The 19,067-nt window shown below is 42.9% G+C and overlaps 1 pseudogene; it reads right to left on the reverse strand.

Moving 5' to 3' along the window:
• Positions 1-16,405: 16,405 nt before the first annotated feature.
• On the reverse strand, positions 16,406-18,157 carry LOC105997427 (annotated as a pseudogene).
• Positions 18,158-19,067: the final 910 nt, after the last annotated feature.

Genomic DNA, 19,067 nt, shown 5'->3' on the forward strand with positions numbered 1-19,067 from the left:
GGGGGAGGATGGGATGGGAAGGGGAAACAAAGGAGGAGGCTACAATGCTTGATAAGAAATGTACTCATTATCTTGCCCATGTAATTTTAACCCCTCTGTATTTTCACAATAAAAAAGTGATCTGTTCAAACAAACAAAAAAAAAATGAATGTGCTAAAAGAAACAAAAGTTAAGTCCTACCTAACAACTAATCATTAACATAATGTTTCTTGCCAACAGAAATCTTCATGTAGACATTTAACTTCACAGTGTGTAGACCATAGTCAAATAGTAAATAGAGTAGATGTCCTCAATACCACAATGGAGTTAACTTGTTTCAGGCCCCCCAAAAGGGAGCTAGGAGGGTAGGAAGTCCTGCTTGTCATGGTTGTTCTGATAAGAACTATTGCCAGGACTCCCTGAAAACCACAAAAACTTCAAAAATTCCAGATAAACTACTCTTGTGGGACTATCTTCTCAGCAATACCCAGAATTATCAGGGAGTAATTGCCAATGCTTGCAATGAAATTGCTGTAGCCAATGAGAGTTGATTCAAAACATCTCCTGTGAACTGATCTTCAACCTTAAGAAGCTTCCCTTTGTCCCAATCCCCTTGAAAGTACCTGTGGGCTGTCAACAGCATGAATGTCCTCCAACATAAGTCCTTGTTATTCTCAAGTAACACTTTGTTTTTAAGTTAGTCTCTGCCACTCAAAGTGGTAAGCAAGCATATGTTAGTACTTAAAATGGTTTGAAAGCTTGTTAAACAATGACATGGAAAGACTGGGGGTATAGCTCAGTGGTAAAGCTCATGTGTGATACAGTGGCTTCAACCAAAAATGTCATTGAAAGGATATGAATTCATCCTCCTACTGTGTTCTAAGCTTTGATAACTTCCCTTAATACCTCCCACCCATCTTTTGGCCCTTAATAAGTGACTAAGTAGCAACGAGGATGCTGTCATCAGGATCTTTTGCCAGTAACAAGGATGATGTTTTAAATTTCATTTTTTCTGGGCCAGGGAGTATAGATCAGTGATAGAGTGCCTATTTAGGCTACTCCAGGCCTTCGGGTTCAGTCCCTACTCACCACCAAATAAACTTCATTTTCCACAGTAACCTACTAATTGATTGGGAATCCAGGCTTCCTTAAATATCTAATATCTGTTATGCCTACAATAGATGCTATTTGGGAAGGGAGCCTTCCTTCTCCTAGGTCAGAAAGCTATCCACGTAAGCCTGCTAATAATGCGTAACATCCTAGCTTAAAACCCATCCTAAAGCCAGGCACTGGTGACTCACACCTGTAATCCTACTTACTCAGGAGGCTGAGATTTGAGGATCACGGTTCAAAGCCAGCCCAGGCAGGAAAGTCCACGAAACTCTTTATCTCCAATAAACCACCAGAAAACCGGAAGTGGTGCTGTAGTTCAAATGGTAGAGTGCTATCCTTGAGCTGAATAGCTGAGGGACAGCACCCAGGCCCAGAGTTCAAGCCCCACAACTGACAAAAAAAAAATCCTAATTCAACTAGCATCCTAGTTAAAACCCATGATAAAGCATTGTTGAAGCAGATGTTTGAGAGACTAGGAACACATATAAATGCATTTATTCTGTAACTAAATACAATGGGTTTGCCCTTTGTTGGGTAAGTACAACTTGCCAGAAAGTACAACTAAGAGATAAAGGAGTGACAAATACTTCATTACTTATACAAGTAAGAAGAACATGGAATAACTCCCAAACTAGTGTTTCTCCCTAAGAAAGCAAAGGGGAAACACATGGACACTTATATTGGAAAGACTCATATGACATACAGAGTCAGGCCCATTCCTGAACATTCTCAGTTATACAGATCATGCTTCTACATACATTAAATATTCAGAAATTGCAGAAAGGGCAAATGCCAATTATCTCATGATTCTACAACTAGCTATTCAAGAGGTAGAGATCCAGGATCATGGTTCAAAGATAGCTCAGGTAGACTCATCCAGGAGACTTTTATCTTCAATTAACTAGTGAAAGCTAGAACTGGAAGTGTGACACAAATGGTAAAGCCTTAGATGTGAGTAGAAAAAGCCAAGCGAAAGTTCAAGACCCTCGGTTCAAGCCCTAGTACTGATGTGTGCCCATGTGAGCACACACACACACACACACACACACACACACACACACACACACACGAAGGCCTCCTGGGTGGAGAATTCAGCATTATAATGTGTGTGTGTGTGTATAGTAAGATTAAACCTTGGGCCACTCACATGTTAATGAAGCTGAGCAACATGGCTGTTTCTTTCATTATTTTGAGACAAGGTCTCTACTAAATTGTTCACCCTGGCCTTGAGGGCCTTGAGGGGAACTGTTAGGTAGATAGGGATAAAGTTGCAGACAACATGTGGCAGATAATGTTTGGCTTAACATAGTGTTTCTGGTTCCCATAGTGCCTCCCATTTCTATTCAAATGCTTCCTCCCATAATGCTCTGGGTGGCTCACTCAGTCACTGAAAAGAGCTGTGGTGGTACATGTGCAAGCCTTCAAGCAATCAGCACAAAGCTAGGGGAGGTATGAGATAACAATTGCCCTCCAAGAGAACTCCATTGGACTATTCTTTGGAGCCAATGTCCAAATGGAAAGCCTTGCTACTTTCATAGATTTCCTTTCACATTCATTAAACTTATACTGGTTACCTTAAACACTCTCCTGCTTTTTAATTCTGTCATGGGTGGAGAAAATGAATCTGGACTCCTAGATTGCATCAGTCTCAAACTAGGGATCCTCCTCTCTCAATTTGCCAAGTCGCTGGGATTGTGTGTGCCAGTATGCCTGGATTGTAATAAGCAAACTTTAGACTAGGTCACCATGAAGAGAGACTCAGAATGACTCAGTAATTGTGGCGATGTCCTTGTAAGCTTTCTCTGGAGGCCTTTATCTGAAACAAATAAACAGTCTACAGGATAATTAACAGTAAAGAGGCAGCAGCTTTTCCTCTTCACTGAAAGCTCGGGTGATTGTCCCTAGCCAGGCATTGGTGGCTCACATTTATGATCCTAGCTATTCAGGAGGCTGAGATCTGAGGATCTTAGTTCAAAGCCAGCCTTGGCAGACAAGCCCATAAGACGCTTAACCACTAAAAAAAACCCAAAAACTAAAGTGGAGCTGTAGCTCAAGTGGTACAGCGCTAGTGGGACAGCACCCAGGCCCTGAGTTCAAGTCTCAGGACACAAGCATGTGCATGCACATGCGCACGCACACGCACACACGTGCACACACACACACACACAGAGTCCCTGCCTAACAATTTTACATGTTCCCTGTTCTAAAGAGTTTTTAAGAAAGGAAGAGCAAAGGTAAAGAGTAGAAGCGTTCAAGAGACTCAAATAAAGTTGCTCCAAGATCTAGCTTTTGTGCACCTTTGAATATATTTTACATTAATTAGAGTTATTTTCCCCCTTACCTAAGGAAAAAACGGTCTTAGACTCAACTTCAACCAGAACATGACAAGAGCCAAAGAATCTGGGCTTTCAGTGTAGGTGTACTACTTATGGGACCGTGGACTTGCATGACCTTAATTCAGTTTCTCATATGTAAAATGAAATTATTAATACTCAATTGAAAGATTCTTAGGAAAAGTAAATGAATAACATATGGAGAATGAACTATAGGATTTGATGTAAAGCATTATTGTCTGTGTAAGAGTACTGTAGCTTTTGTGGCCTGAAACTTAAAGGCATAGTTTTCTTCCTGTTTTTGTTTTTTGTTTTTAAATAGTATGTGTGTTTGCTGGATAGAACTTAGGGTCCCCTGCATGCTACACTACTTTCCTAAGGTACAAATTAAATATTGTCTCTATGAATTGGTAACTTCCTATAATAACATCAATCTTCCCCAAATAGAAGACCCATTTTGATTTCCAAAAACAATTATAATCCAAACTATTTCCCAACTGGAAATAGGCCAGGCTTGACCCATTAGATACAGAATATGAGAGTTAGATTTAGAAGTTAGCAATTTATGACAGTGGCTCTGAAATAGGGGTAGGCAGGTAGAAAGAGGAAAAGTATTAGAAAGGTGCCAAAGAACTGGTAAATATGAGAAGAGCATCTATCAAAATAATTCACTTATGTTCTACTAATCTTGAGAGAAATGCTTTTCTGAAAAACTTCCTGCTTTGGCTAGATGTCTTGGCCTTTGTTAATTACATTTTAGTTATATACATCCTTTTCCTGAACACTTTAATTAAGCTCCTTGAATTTTAGTTATATCCTGTTAATTAAGCAACATCCTTGTAATGATGAATCAGAGTTCAGCCAATCTGAACAGAGGACAGAACCTGCTGCTTTATGGATAAAAGAGAGAGAGCCAGAGAGAGCAAGAGCGAGCATGAGTGCTTTCTTTGGGGTGTGCATGCTTGTCAGATTTTTGGGCGATGGTACAACCTTCTGCAGAAGTAAACTCTGCCTTGCCAAGTTGGTTTCGAGTTGGTATTCTAATTCTTGTGCGACACCCCAACATCCTGAGCTATTTCTAACACATAGCATTATATCTAGGTAAAATTTGCCAAGCACCTCTTTCTACCATTGTCCTGGAGCCATGGCGGACTGTGACTAAGGCTTCTTCTTGGTACGGTGGCCAGCAGGTCCCAAAAGGGACTCTTCCAATCTTAAAGGTTAGCAAGAGGCCTCATGTATATCTCATTATAGCTGAAGATTTCTGTACACATCTCTTCTCAAATCATCACCTCGGCTCTGAGCTTACCTTATTAGGAAAAGTACTCCTTGTTCTTCAGTTCTTAGAAATGCCTTTCCATTCCTTACAAATCCCCACAATTATATGTGTGTGTGTGTGTTATACATATATATATATATATATATATGTATATCATACACACACACACACCCCTAAGATACTTCTTAAATTGTATCTATATAAAAGGACCAGAGAGCCCCAGGAGCATGACTCACTTCACTGCTTAGTTAAGCTACTTGCTCTCAGTTTCCTTTGAGGAAACTCACTTCCACACTGGCCTCTTTAATAAATCCTATTCTTAGGACCTTTCTGCATGTCTGTCCTGATATTATTTATTATGATACTGGAGGCTGAATTCAGGCCTCACACTTGCTAAGTAGGTCCTTTTTACCTAAATTCTTTCTTTATTAATCTGCTATTCATCTCAGTGACTCAAGGAATTTGTCTTTTTGTGTGATGTGCCAGTACTAGGGCTTGAACTCTGGGCCAGGGTATTTTCCCTTACCTTTTTGGCTCAAGGCTGGTGCTATACTATTTAACCCACACCTCTATTCTCAGCTTTTTGGTGGTTAATTGGAGATAAGAGTCGCACATATGCCAGACACTAGGTGCTTATGCCTGTAATCCTAGCTACACAGGAGGCTAAGATCTGAGAATCATGGTTAAAAGCCAGACTCAGTAGGAAAGCCTGTGAGACTCTTCAATTAATCACAGAAAAAGCTGGAAGTGGAGCTGTGGCTCAAGTACTAAAGTGCTAATCTTGAGCAAAAAGAGTTAAAAGACAGGCCCCAGGCCCTGAGTTACAGCCTCATGACTGACAAAAAAAAAAAAAAGTCTCACACTTTCCTGCCCAGGATGGCAGGATGGGCTCTGCTTGCTGCGTGGGGCTCTCCCTGCAGACACTCCATGTTCCTAGTATCTCTGACTTCCTGGATTCTCCAGTGTACCTTTAGGTTCACTCATAGCTTTATACAATCCTGCCTAGAGACTGACTGCTACTACACATTGCCTGACTTCTAGGCCTTCATCTGAAATCTGTGTGTAAATCTTCAAGACCCTTGTAAGTCTTACATTCTACATTCTTACAAAACTAGCATAGCATCCTTCCCTCAAAGTTTCAGGACATGGATATAATGTATCCATACTCTTTGCCAGCATATAACATGAATGGCTTCCAAGTCAATCCCCAATAAGCCTTTGGGAACATTATTATTATTAATATTAATATTATTATTATTGTCAGTGGTGGGACTTGAACTCTGGGCCTGGGCACAGTCCCTCAGCTCTTTAGCTCAAGGCTAGCACTTTACCACTTGAGCCACAGTGCCACTTCCAGTTTCCCGGTGATTTATTGGAGATAATAGTCTCATGGACTTTTCTGCTGGAGCTGGCTTTGAACTGAGATCCTCAGACTTCAGCCTCCTGAGTAGCTAGGATTACAGGTGTGAGCCACTGGGGCCCAGCTGAGAACATTATTTACATTCCAATAGGCATTCTCCTCTTCTAAGTACCCACAGGAACCACCCAATAAGCTCCATGTAAGCCTCTATAGTTTATCTAGCCTGTGTCTCCAAACTTGTCCAAGTTCCTCCTGCAAACCAGTTCAAAAGGCTTTTGAACCACATTGTTGGGTATAGGTCCCAAGCAAAAATCCCATTTCTCAGTGACAACTTTCTGTTAGTCAGACTTCATTGCTCTGTCACATACCTGAGAGAAACAGTCCAAAGGAAAAGTTCTCACAGTTTCAGAAGTTTTTCAGACCATGGTTAGCTGACTAAGTTGTTTCCGGGCTGTCATGAGGTATAACTGCATGGAAAAACAAACTTGTTCACATCTGATGTCCAGAAAGCAGAATGAGGTGACTGAGGATAAGATGACTCAGCAATGTGCACGTGACTTGGTGGTGGAGGAAATGCCTCAGCAGAAATAGAGGAGCCAATCCTGATACTTCCCACAGCACATGTCCATGCCTCAACCAATCAGAACAAGAGCACATCTTGAGAGGGAAGAGGCAAAGGACTCTATGTAGAGAGGCCCATGGAGAGAGGCTGTGGACATCCAACTCAGGGTCCCTCCTTGAACAGGAGTCCACTCTGTTGTTTCTTTCACTTTTTCTTTTACTTTCAAATAAACCTATCCTGTCTGTTGTAAGTACTTTCCTGCCCTTTATTTCTTTAATAAGTGGAGAAAATGAACCTGAACCCTAGACAGTGTCAAATTCATGGAGAAAGCTAGCACCTTCATAAGCTCATCATTTCTCCATAGCACCACCAGCTAAGGACCAAGCCTGCAATACAGAAGACTTTTGTAGAGACACTTTATATTAAAACTATAATAACTATGGGCAAGGAAGACCTCAAGATATAGCAGAAGACAGAGAATATACCAGAGTAAATGAAGGAGAAACTTCATGTGAAACCAAAAGCCATAGACATGCATTGGTTTTGTGGTTGGGATATGGTATGTCTTATCCCAAAAGGTTCATGTATTGAAGGCTGGGGGTGCTGTTTGGGAAGGAGCTGGAAACTTTAGGAGATGGGGCTAGAAAACATATGTAATTGAGGGCATGTCTTGCTGTATCTTGCCTTGGCCCCTTCCTGTATATCTCTCTTTGCTTCCTGATGACTATGAGGCACCAATTTTACTCTTCCATGTCCTTCCATGGTGCTCTGTCTATGGCCCAGAAACAATGGAGTTGGCTAACCATTGACTGAAAAATTGGAAACAATGAATCAAAATAAATGTTTTATCCTTTAAGTTGTTCTTGCAGATATTTTGTCAGAGATAAAATGTTCAATGCAATTGCCTAGTACACCTGTGGGACAGAGGAACAAACAAAATAGCCCTGAGTGGCTCTGAAATAAATCTCATCTTCTTAGCAGAAACTCCAAATCTACCAGATCTCACAACAGATTTCTCAGAGTCCTGTCATTATGGAATTGGATAACAAACCCTTTCTGGGGCTGGGAATGTAGCTTAGTGGTAGAGTGCTTGTCTAGTATACATGAAGCCCTGAGTTCAATTCCTCAGTACCACATAAACAGAAAATGCTGGAAGTGGTGCTGTGAATCAAGTGGTAGAGTGCTAGCCTTGATCAAAAGCAGCTCAGGGTCAGTGCTCAGGCCCTGAGTTCAAGCCCCAGGACTGGAAAACAAACAAACAAACAAAAACCCTTTCTGCAACCCCACAAGATACTGGGATAATTTAAATTGGACAGATTTACACCAAGCATTTAGGGACACCAGGAAATTAGTAATGCTAGCAATGAGATATAACCATACAGGTGATTATGCTGCACCGGTTATGAATGAGATTAACAAAACTTTACTAATAGGTGTGTCACAACATCTAAAAACCCTAGTTATTATTGCATTAGCACAGTGTTAGGACATGCATGGCCAATTATTAATATTAAAGCTGTCATCAGAACTATCCAGATCACAAAAATAAACATTGTGTCCTCCAGTGCCCTATTTTTCCCAATTAGGCTTCACTTCCTAGTAGCTCATTCAGCTATGACCTCATTCATGTGTTAATCCATGGATCAAGTAAATTTGTACTCTCTTGTCCTCTTCATATTTCAATAGGCTGCCAGCTGGGAACCAAGCCTTCAGCACATGAGCCTTTTGGTTGTATATTTCAATCTGAGCCATAACTTTTTTTGTTGTTGTTGTTTGGTCATGGATAGAGCGCAATCCTTGAGCTGAGAAGCTGAGGGACAGCGCCCAGGCCCAGGGTTCAGGCCCCATAACCGACAAATTTTATTTTAAATGTGAGTGGGGCTAGGACATGGCTCAAGTGGTAGAATGTTTGCCTAGCAAGTGTAAAGTCCTGAGTTCAAACCTAAGTACTCTCAAAAGAAAAAAAGACTGTAAGCATTTTCATAATTTCCTTAATGTCTATTACTAATTCTATTATCCCCAGGTCCTATGAAGGTACTTCTGGTATTCTAGATTTTTAAATAATCTAGCATGACTCAGTAGTTGAATGATCACCTAGTAGTCTTAAAGCCACTGGGTTTAAGTCTCAGTGCTAAGAAAAAAAAAAAAAAAACAACCCTGAATTCCTGTATCACCTTTCATGTCGCTTTGAAGATACTTTTAGAGAATTGGCTCATTTTCTAAAATTTGTTTCTATTTTGTGGTTTGTATTGATGGAATGGCCTGTTTCCAGTTGTTCTTAGGTCTGTTGTATGTTCTGTGTGTCTAATATGTAATTTAATTCAGTATATACTCTGTCCTAGATGTGTTGATCTGTTGAATATTATAGTGTTAGATGTGATGGTCATTGATTTGTAAATAAATGTATCAAAAACGTGTTATGGTCGGGTGCTGGTAGCCCATACCTATATTTCTAGCTACTCAGGAGGCTGAGATCTGAGGATCACAGTTCAAAGCCAGCCAGGGCAGGAAAGTCCTTGAGATGCTTATCTCCAATAAACTACCCCAAAAAAGGAAGTGGTGCTGTGGCTCAAAGTGGTAGAGAGCTAGCCTTGAGCTGAAAAGCTGGGGGACAGTGCCCAGGCCCAAGAAAGAGAGGGGGGAGGGGAAGGAGAGAGAAAGGAAGAGAGAGAAAGATTAACACTAAACAGTAGACTTTGAGTTAAGAAGATTATCCTCCAGATTGTGTCTAGGTCTAATCTAATCAGTTGAAATTCTTTGTAGACTAAAGACTAATTCTCCTGCTCTAATCTTCCATCTCTCACTTCCACCCCAACTCAGCTAGAGAGAATTTTTCAGCTGACTGACTTTGGACTTGTGCTGCAACTCTTCCCTGGATATCTAGTCTGATTATCCTGCAGATTTTGGATTTGTGCCTCCAAAACAGCATAAGCCAGTTCTTAAAATAGATACACCTTTCCTCTCCACACATACACACATACATTCTGTTGATTCTGTTTCTGTAGAGAACATTGAGTAATAAAAGTTGCTGAAGTAATTGCGCTGTTGTACAAGCACTTTTCCTCTATACCCTGTTCTTGGCAGTGCAGTTTATGGGGACTAAAGTTTACATAATATGATAGCCTCTGGAAGAAAAAAATCATTACGGGCTGTGGATATGAAATGAATTTTATATGGCTGACACCGGGAGCATTTTCCAGGTTTAATTGGGACTCAGGCACTTCAAACCTTAGTTCTTCTTCACTAACCATGGCTTACATTTAGATTGTGATTCAATTTCTACCCTGCCCTTTCTTGTCAGGAGGCCAGATGCTTCACTAGCCATTATTAAACAAAGACAGTCAGCATTATTTTGCTACTGTGCAGAAAGAAAATATTCTATCCTTGGAAACTAATTATTTCATTACATTTTGATATGTTGTAGCAGTAAGCCCATGTCATAATGGAGGTTGCAATTTTATGTGAATTACTTCCTACCAGTGAGAGGGACCAGATATTTTATAACCATAAAAGATTTTCAGCTGTAGAAAATTGAGATGATGTGATTTGTGTGTGTGTGTGTTTGTGTGTGTGTGTGTAGGTGTGTGTATGTGAGCACCAGGGCCTGAATTCAGGATCTTGTGATCTTCTTTAACTTTCTTTTGCTTAGAGCTGGCACTACCACTTGAGCCATGCCTCATCTGGCTTTTTCCCCTGATTAAGTGGAGCTAAGAGTCCAATTGGACTCTTTTTTGTCTTGATTAATTGGAGCTATGGCTAGATTAATCTGCCTGTGCTGGCTTTGAACCTCAATTCTCAGATCTCAGTGTCTTGAGTAGTTAGGACCCTGAGCCACTGGTGTCTGGCTAAGATGGGACTTTTTGTTTGTATCTTCTTCTCTAGAGAAGATATTCCAAAGATTATCTTCATATTGCTTGGTAGAGTATTATCTACCTGCTTGGGTAGATATGACAAAATTCCAAAAGCTGGATGAGAGCTGGGAAGGTGGCTCAGTGGTAGAGCACTTGCCTTGCATGCCTCTGAGGCCCTGGGTTCGATTCCTCAGCACCATATAAGCAAAAAGAAAAAAAGCCGGAAGTGGCGCTGTGGCTCAAGTGTGGAGCATTAGCCTTGAGCTGAAGAGCTGAGGGACAGCGCCCTGGCCCAGAGTTCAGGCCCCACGACCGGACCCAAAAAAAAAAAAAAAGCTGGATGAGTTAGTCAAGTTATTTCTTATGGTTTTGAATTCTGAGATCAGAGCAACGAATTCTTCTCTAGCTAGCTACACCAGTTCTAGTCACTGATCAAGCACCAGCCTAGAAAGATGCAAATTGTCAGACAGTTGTAGCATATGCCTATGCATATGGGTAAAGTTGCTCTATTAGGAATTAGGCAAAGTGGCACAACTGAGTTTGAAGGATTCATATCTGTGATGATTCACTCAGATAGATGGCTGGCAAGCCAAGCTGGTGCTTGAAGTGTGGCTGCAAGGGAGGAGGGGTTCAGTTTACTCCATGCGAGTCTTGCTCACCATAGGCTTCTTCATAGAACGTCATCTGGATTTCACAAGTGAGTTTACCAGCCAGGCACCAGTGTCTCAGGCCTGTAATTCTAGCTACTCACAGGAGGCTGAGATCTAAGCTTCAAAGTTCAAAACCAGCCCAGCAGAGAAGTCTGAGAGCCTCCAACTCCAGTGAAACAACAGAAAAACTGAATTGGTGGCATGACTTAAAGGGTAGAATGCCGGTTGTGAGCAACAAAGCTGAAACACTGGGAGCTCACACCTATAATCCTAGCTAATCAGTACGCTGAGATCTAAGTGTGGTTTGAAGCCAACCTGGGAAGGAAAGTCTGTATTATCTCCAGAACATCTCTATTATGAACATAAATTTCAACTTGGAATCCAGCATAGTGTTTGTTTGCTTTTTTAATTTAGATTTTAAGAGATTACCCAGATTAGCCTCAACTCCTCAGCTCTATTGATCCTGTTGACTCAGCCTCCCAAGTAACTGACACTAGCAGGCTTGTATCACTGTATACAACTCAGGATAACTTGATTTCCTCCCCAATTGCGTACCAGACTCTTACACCTACTGGACTGTAAGAGCTATAAGAGGATATTTTCCTTTTTCATCGAAACCAGTGCTGATCTGTAACTGGTACACTATAGACACCCATTTACCCAACAGCCCAGCTCATTTCAGTCTTAGTATTTTAAACCGAAAAAGAAAACCCTGAGGGGAGTAATAAGAAAGTCAGGGCTCTATTTGCTCTCAGACTCATGAAAGGAGGTCTGGATCTCAGTGGGATGGTAGGATGAGTTATCAAGGCAACAATGAGATGATAAAAACTGCTAAGCTAAGCTAAGCTAAGGCTGTGGGAAGAACAGATGCAGCCGACAGCTTGAAGAGGTCAGGATCTGGCGATTGTCCAGATGGCAGAAATGAATAGCACTGAGGATGAGTTTCAAGCTCTGGGACCTTGCTCAGAGCCTGGTAGGAAATCAGGAGAATGATGGAAGAAGCATGTTTGGAGAGGGAGCTAGTCATAAATGGGCTAACTAGCCAGTGAGACAAAAATTCTCCATTTAGTGTATTCACTGGGTTTCTGTTGCTGGGACACAATACCGGAGGGAAGGTTTAGGCTCATGGTTTTAGAGGTTCCAGCCCAAGGTTAGTTGGCACCATTGCTTTGGACATATTATGGTGTTGAGAAAGTATGGTAAAAGAGCTTGCTCACTTTATGGGAGCCAGGAAGCAAAAAGAGTAGAGAAAAGGGCCAGGGACAAGATACACCTTTCAAGGCACACCCACAGAGACCTACCAGGTCTTACCCAACTAGGCCCCACATTCTTATAGTCCATTCAGCTTTAAATATGCCAGCGGGTTAACACATTGATGAAGCTAGTGTCCTCATGATGCTCACTTCTCAATAGCACGACCAGCAGGGGCCCAAGCCTTCAAAGACATGAGCCCTGGAAACATTATATATCCAGATATCCAAACCATAGCACTTCAGGCCTGTACAGATCATTTTTGAACTTACAATTCCTTCCTTCCTTCCTTCTTTCCTTTCCTCCTTCTCTCTCTCCCCCCGCCCCACCTCAGCTCTCTTTCTTTCTATTTCTATCTTTTCTTTCATTTCCTGGAAAGTTTAAATCCAGGGTCTCAAACTTTTGCCCAGCTTGTGGCTGGAGCTCTATTTGAGCCACACCTTACTTTTTTTTTCCTGGTTAATTGAAGATCAATGGCTTCAAACCTCGATCCTCAGATCTCAACTTCCTGAGCCACCAGAGCTTGGCTTTGATTTCTTTAAGGTTTTAGTTTCATATCCTTGGTTAAGTTATACTCTGATACTTTATTGCCCTTGAAGCTACTGTGATTGGCACTGTTTTTCTGATTTTGTTTTCAGACCGTTTCTTGTTGGTATATAGAAAAGCTGCTGACTTTTGAGTGTTCATTTTATATCCTCTTATGTTGTTGAAACTGTTTTTCAAATTTAGGAGGGTTTTTTTTTGGTGGGATTTTTACAGTTTTTTTTTGGGGGGGGGGGTCTGGTCGTGGGGCCTGAACTCTGGGCCTGGGCGCTCTTCAGCTCAAGGCTAGTGCTCTACCACTTGAGCCACAGCGCCACTTCCGGCTTTTTTCTTTTTGCTTATGTGGTGCTGAGGAATCGAACCCAGGGCCTCAGGCATGCAAGGCAAGCGCTCTACCCACTGAGCCACCTTCCCAGCCCATTTTTACAGTTTTTGGAGTTTAGGATTATGTCATCAGAAAATATTTGATTTCTTCCTTCCCATTTAAGCCCATTTTTATTTCTTTCTCCTCCTGTATACTCTGGCTAGGAACTACAGTACTATATTGAGTACAAGCAGGGAAGAGTGGCCACCCTTGTCTCATTTCCAACTTTAAAGAATATGATACAGGATGACCCATTGCAACAATGATAGAAGACACAATGTTGAAAACAAACTTTATTAACTTTGGGGGAGAGGAGTGGGAAAGGTAGGGGAGGGAAGGGATAGTGAGAGGAAAACAAAGGAGGGGGTAACAATGCTCGACAAGAAATGTACTCATTATTTTACTGACATAACTCTAATCTCTCTGTATAGCATCTTTACAAGAAAATAAAAAACAACTGAGTTCAAGTAAAAATAAAATAATATGATGTATTTTTCTCCATTTAATATGTTGGCTATAGGTTTGTCATATATAGCTTTTACTATGTTCAGTACATTCCTGTTTTTTTCAGAACTTTTATAAAAGGTTAATGAATTTTGTCACAGGCTTTTTCTGCAATGAAATGATCATATGATTTCCCCCTCCTTTATGCTGCTTATAAGCTGTAGTACATTTATTGATTTGTATATGTGAAATTACCATTGCAACCACAGGATAAAACTAATTTTGATCTTGGTGTATGGCCTTTTAAAACATGTTAAATTCAGTTACAAATATTTAATTAAGAATCTTCACAGCAGTATTCATTAAAGAGATTTGTCTACAATTGTTTTGTATCCTTGTCTGGGTTTGGGGTGAATGAAACACTGGATTGATAGAAATTGGTGGTATTACTTTCCTATCTCATGGAAAAATTTGAGGATTGTCTGTAGATATGTGTGTGTGTGTGTGTGTGTGTGTTCGAACTGGGACTTGAACTCAGGGCCTCATTCTTTACCAATTGAGCACAGCTCCACTTCTAGCTTTTTGTGAGTTCAAATGAAGATCTCTTGGATTTGTCTGCCTAGCCTCTTGAGTTGCCAGGATTGCAGACATGAGTTATCAGTGCCTTGCGATGTTAGTCTTTTAAATGTCTGAAAGAATCCATTGGATTCTGAGCTTTTGTCAGGAGATTTTTTTTTTTATTACTGCTTCAATCTTAGTGGTTATTATAGATCTATTTAAGTGGCTTATTTTCTATTGGTTCAGTTTTGGCAGGTCAAATGCATCCAGAATATTATCCACTTCTAGATTCCTATTTTTTTGGGGGGGAGGGGGCGCTCCGGTCGTGGGGCCTGAACTCTAGGCCTGGGCGCTGTCCCTCAGCTCTTCAGCTCAAGGCTAGTGCTCTACCACTTGAGCCACAGCGCCACTTTCGGCTTTTTTTCTTTTTGCTTATGTGGTGCTGAGGAATTGAACCCAGGGCCTCATGCATGCAAGGCAAGTGCTCTACCACTGAGCCACCTTCCCAGCCCTAGATTCCTATTTGAATAACATTTTTCAGAGTATTCCCAGGGATTTTGAAATATACTGATTAAGCCAGGTGCTGGTGGCTCAGGCCTTTAGTTCTAGTTACTCAGAAGGCTGAGATTTAAGGATCTCTGTTCAAAGCCAGCCCAGGCTGGAAAGCCCATGAGACTCTTATCTCCAGTAAACAACCAGAAAACCGAAAGTGGCTCTGTGGCTCAAGTGGTAGAGTGCTAACCTTGAGCTGAAGAGCTGAGGGACAGTACCCAGACCCAGAGTTCATGACTGAAAACAAAAAACAAAAAAAAACAAAAAAGCAACCTGATAAAACTCAGAGCATACTTCATGTTAAGAAAGCTCATTACCATGAGCTTTATCCCAGCACTTCATTTTCTCTTAAAACAAAGTTTAAGTTGCTTGGGCTGCTCTCCAACTTGTCATCCTCCTACCTGTACCTCTGCAGGAACAGTTGGCCATGTGCCACTATGCCCAGTTTTCTGTCCTTTTAAAGCTTATTAATTCATTGTATGTCAAACAATTTTGTTCATCATTCATTCACTGATAGCATTTGGGCTGTTTCCATCATTTGGCTAAGGTATATTACCCTGCTTATGAACAAACATTTGTTTATGTGCTGTTTAAAGGTTCTATTTAAATTACATCTGGTAGCAAGAAATATGATTCTTTAGTCAAGAAAGTCTTTTTAAAATTGCAGATTCAGCAGCGGTGGTGCCTATTCTAGCTTCAAAATGTTGTAAGTGGAGCTGTGGCTCAAGTTATAGAGTATCTATCAGATGAGCAAAAAAGCTAAGGGTCTGCTGGGTACTGGTGGCTCAGGCCTTGTAATCCTAGTTACTCAGGAGACTAAAATCTGAAGATCATGGTTTGAAGCCAGTCTGGGGAGGAAAATTTCTAAATCTCCAATAAACAACTCAAAAAAGCCAGAAGTAGCACTGTGGCTCAAGTGGTAGAGCACTTACTTAGCCTTGAGCAAAAGGAGCTCAGGGACAGAGACCAGGGGCTGGGAAAACAAAACAAACAAAATGCTAAGGGGTTCAGTACTGGCTCCCCTCTCCCCCCCAAAAAACAAAATGAAACACCACCTGCAGATAACCTAGGCCAGTAAGAACCTCTGTGGGATGATGTTAGCATCATATCTGTGGAGCAAGTTATTTTTCCAGTTGGTTGCCAGTGACTCACGCCTGTAATACTAGCTACTTAGGAAGCTGAGGTCTGAGGATCCCAGTTCAAAGCCAGCTGGGGCAAGAAAGTCCGTAAGACTCTTATCTCCAATACACCACTAGAAAACCGGAAGTGGCACTGGGGCCCAAGTAGTAGAGCACTAGCCTCGAGCTGAAGAGTTCAGGGACAGTGCCCACGCCCAGAGTTCTAGCCCCACTACCGCCAAAAAGAAAGAAAAATGTTATTTTTCCCCTTCATAAGGCTAGGCTCCAAAATACCAAAATCAAGAGTTGTACATCTTTGTGCTACCCTACAACTGAATGCTTTTGCATATAATGTGTTGTTAGAAAAACCATTTATGGTATACTACTAGCCTATGAACAGAATAGCAAACCCATGTCTTTGGCTTTTCTTTTTATTTTTGAAGCACAATTACTTTATTGATTTCTTATGATCAAATATTGCCAACTTTACTCATGCATCGTTAAACACAAAGAATATCTCCTTGGTATTTTTTAATTTTAATTTTTTTTGTGAAAATACTGTACAGAGGGGTTACAATTACATGGGCGAGCTCCTTGGTATTTTCAAATGATGCATTATATAATAATGTTAGAAATTAAAATGCTCTCTGATTATGTAAACTGGCAATTTTCTTTAAAAAGCATAACTAAAATTTGGTTCCTTCATAAAATGGAAATTTAAATATTTTTCCTGATAGTCTTGAGGTTATCATCATGTTATGAGTAGTGCAAAGTATGGAACAAGGCACATATAGTTTAAATAAACAAAATGTGTATAGCAGAATGCATAGTCACTGCATGATAGAAAGCATGTTTCAGATACAAGGCAGCCCCTCAGGCTACCCTATTATTTAGGCTTTGTATTATCATTTATGGCATTACAGATTATGTGTGACATACTATTTTTATACATTTAATACTGAAGCTAACAAAAATTCTTGTTCTAGGTAGCCATTTGGTTTGTATCAGGAGAAAACAAACCTCCAAAAGTTTAGTGCCTGCCAAGTTGGAATTATTAGCTCAAGTCAGTGAATCAGGTATTCGACACACTTCGGGTGACTGTTTTCAAGTCCTGGCAAGCCTCTTCTCCCAGGTTGTGCCAGATGATGACATATTTCCAGGATTACCCTCAGGTATTGGTTTTTCCCTTTTTATTCATGTCTGGAGTGACTGATCTGTTACTGAATAATTTCCTTTTCTGACCTCTCTAATGGCTTTCATTTTAATTAATCATAAGTCCTTTCAGAATATCTTCAGAAAGCTCCATCGGTGGAAGTTCTGGAGACGGAAAATCCAAGGGAGGAAGACTGGGTATTGGAATGTCCTTGTCTTTCCCGGTATTTGCCACAAACCTGCCAAGTTGACGAGGCTGTGGCTGTTCTCTGCCTGTGGTGGCAAGCTCTCCAACTCAAGACTTTTCTACAAAGTCAGCATCGACGTCCAGCTCCTCGTCGACTGGACCTTTCAGTAGTCTGGCCTTTTCTGCTTTTAGTTGTTTTCTTTATCTTTCATTCTCAGCCACAAGCAACTCCACGTGCCTCTTCAGTTCTGCGGCTGTGGTTGCCTGCTCCTCTATCATGGTTTTGGGCACCTTTTGGGGGCTTGGCTTCCAACGCAAGGCTCTGTGGGTTCACTCTTCTGCTGAAGTAAAGACGGTCGTGGGTCTGGGTCTGGGTCAAAGACCCCCATCAGTTTCAGGAAGGCGTGTCTGCCCAGAAGGGCTGTCCTGGCGAGAAAGGAGGGGTCTCTGGCCCTGCGCAGCCCAGGGGTCCGGAGATGCCAGAGGATGGGTAGCCACGTCTGTGTGCTGCTGAGCTTCCCACCTCTCCCGGATAAGGAGGAGCCGTTTCACCTGGCGATCCCTCGGCGATTCCAGCGATACAAGGGCCCGCAGCCCTTTTGTGATCAGAAATGGCCTCTTGGTATTTCCCTGAAGCCAATAATAACGGTCTGCTCGTCTGCTCCTCGATGAGCCAGGTTGAGGGGGATCCTTCCATTCCTTCCATAGACCCCCGGGGTAAGCGGCGGGCCTGAGGGAGGGTAGCAGCGGCGCCGAGAACACACGGAGGGGAGCTGGAGGCGAAGGCGACGCGGCGGCGTGGACTAGGACTCCACTCCACGCTCGGCGAGGCGGCGATGGGCGTAGCGGGAGCAATTTCCTCCTCCTCCTCCTTCGACGCCTTGCGGCGGACCCGCCCCCTGCGCCACCGCCGCCGTCGCCACGCACGGCGTCGTGACGTCACGCCCGCCCGCGGGCTGGTTCCAGGTGGGGGAAACGTGAAGACGAGAAGTGGGCGGGGCTCCGAGAAGGCGAGGCCGGCGGCTGACTGCGGCGGGAGCGCGCTCAAGCCTTTCCTCTCGCGAGAGGTAGAGCTCCAGCTTCACTCCCTGGTCGCGCGATGGCGGGGGGGGGGGGCGGGGGTGACTTTTCAAACTGGAGTACATCTGCCAGGGCAGCACCTTCCCGCGCTCTTCCAGCTCTCCCCAAACACGCACAATAACAGCTCGGGATCTCTGGCCGGGAAACAGATGACCTTTTCTGGGTCAGAAGCCCGGCCTACTGCCTGTGGATTAAAAAAGCCGGTTGGGTTGGGGTGTGTGTGTGTGTGGGATGGGTAGCTGCAAGAACCCCGCTCTTGGTACTTCGGTGTTTGGGATCAAGTGTACCCCGCCTACAGTCCCCGAAGGCCTCCGTAGGTGACCTGCCCCGGGGTCAGAGGTCGGCTCTCGCGGGCCGCAGCGGGCGGTGGGCGCGCGCCGGCCCCATGTGTCACCTGCTATTGGCCAGGACCGTTTCTAGATCTCTCAGGCGGACGCGGAGCCTCGAACGGGGCGTGGGGGCGGAAGGGGGACGCGCCAGGAACCCAACAGCCCTGCCGACCCGGGGCGGAAAGGCCGCAGCGCGAGGCCGGGGATGTGGCGGGGCGTGGGTTCCCCGCAAGGTTCGGATGAAGACCTCGAAAATGGCCTCGGGGCATGCGCCACTGCGGCCGTTGAGACCCCCAAAACCGACGCGTTTGGAGTCCGGAGCCTGGAGGGATGGGTCCTGCGCCGGGCGGCGGCGTCGGGCC

Source organism: Dipodomys ordii, unplaced genomic scaffold (assembly GCF_000151885.1).
Source record: "Dipodomys ordii isolate 6190 unplaced genomic scaffold, Dord_2.0 Scaffold146, whole genome shotgun sequence".
NCBI classification, from domain to species: domain Eukaryota; kingdom Metazoa; phylum Chordata; class Mammalia; order Rodentia; family Heteromyidae; genus Dipodomys; species Dipodomys ordii.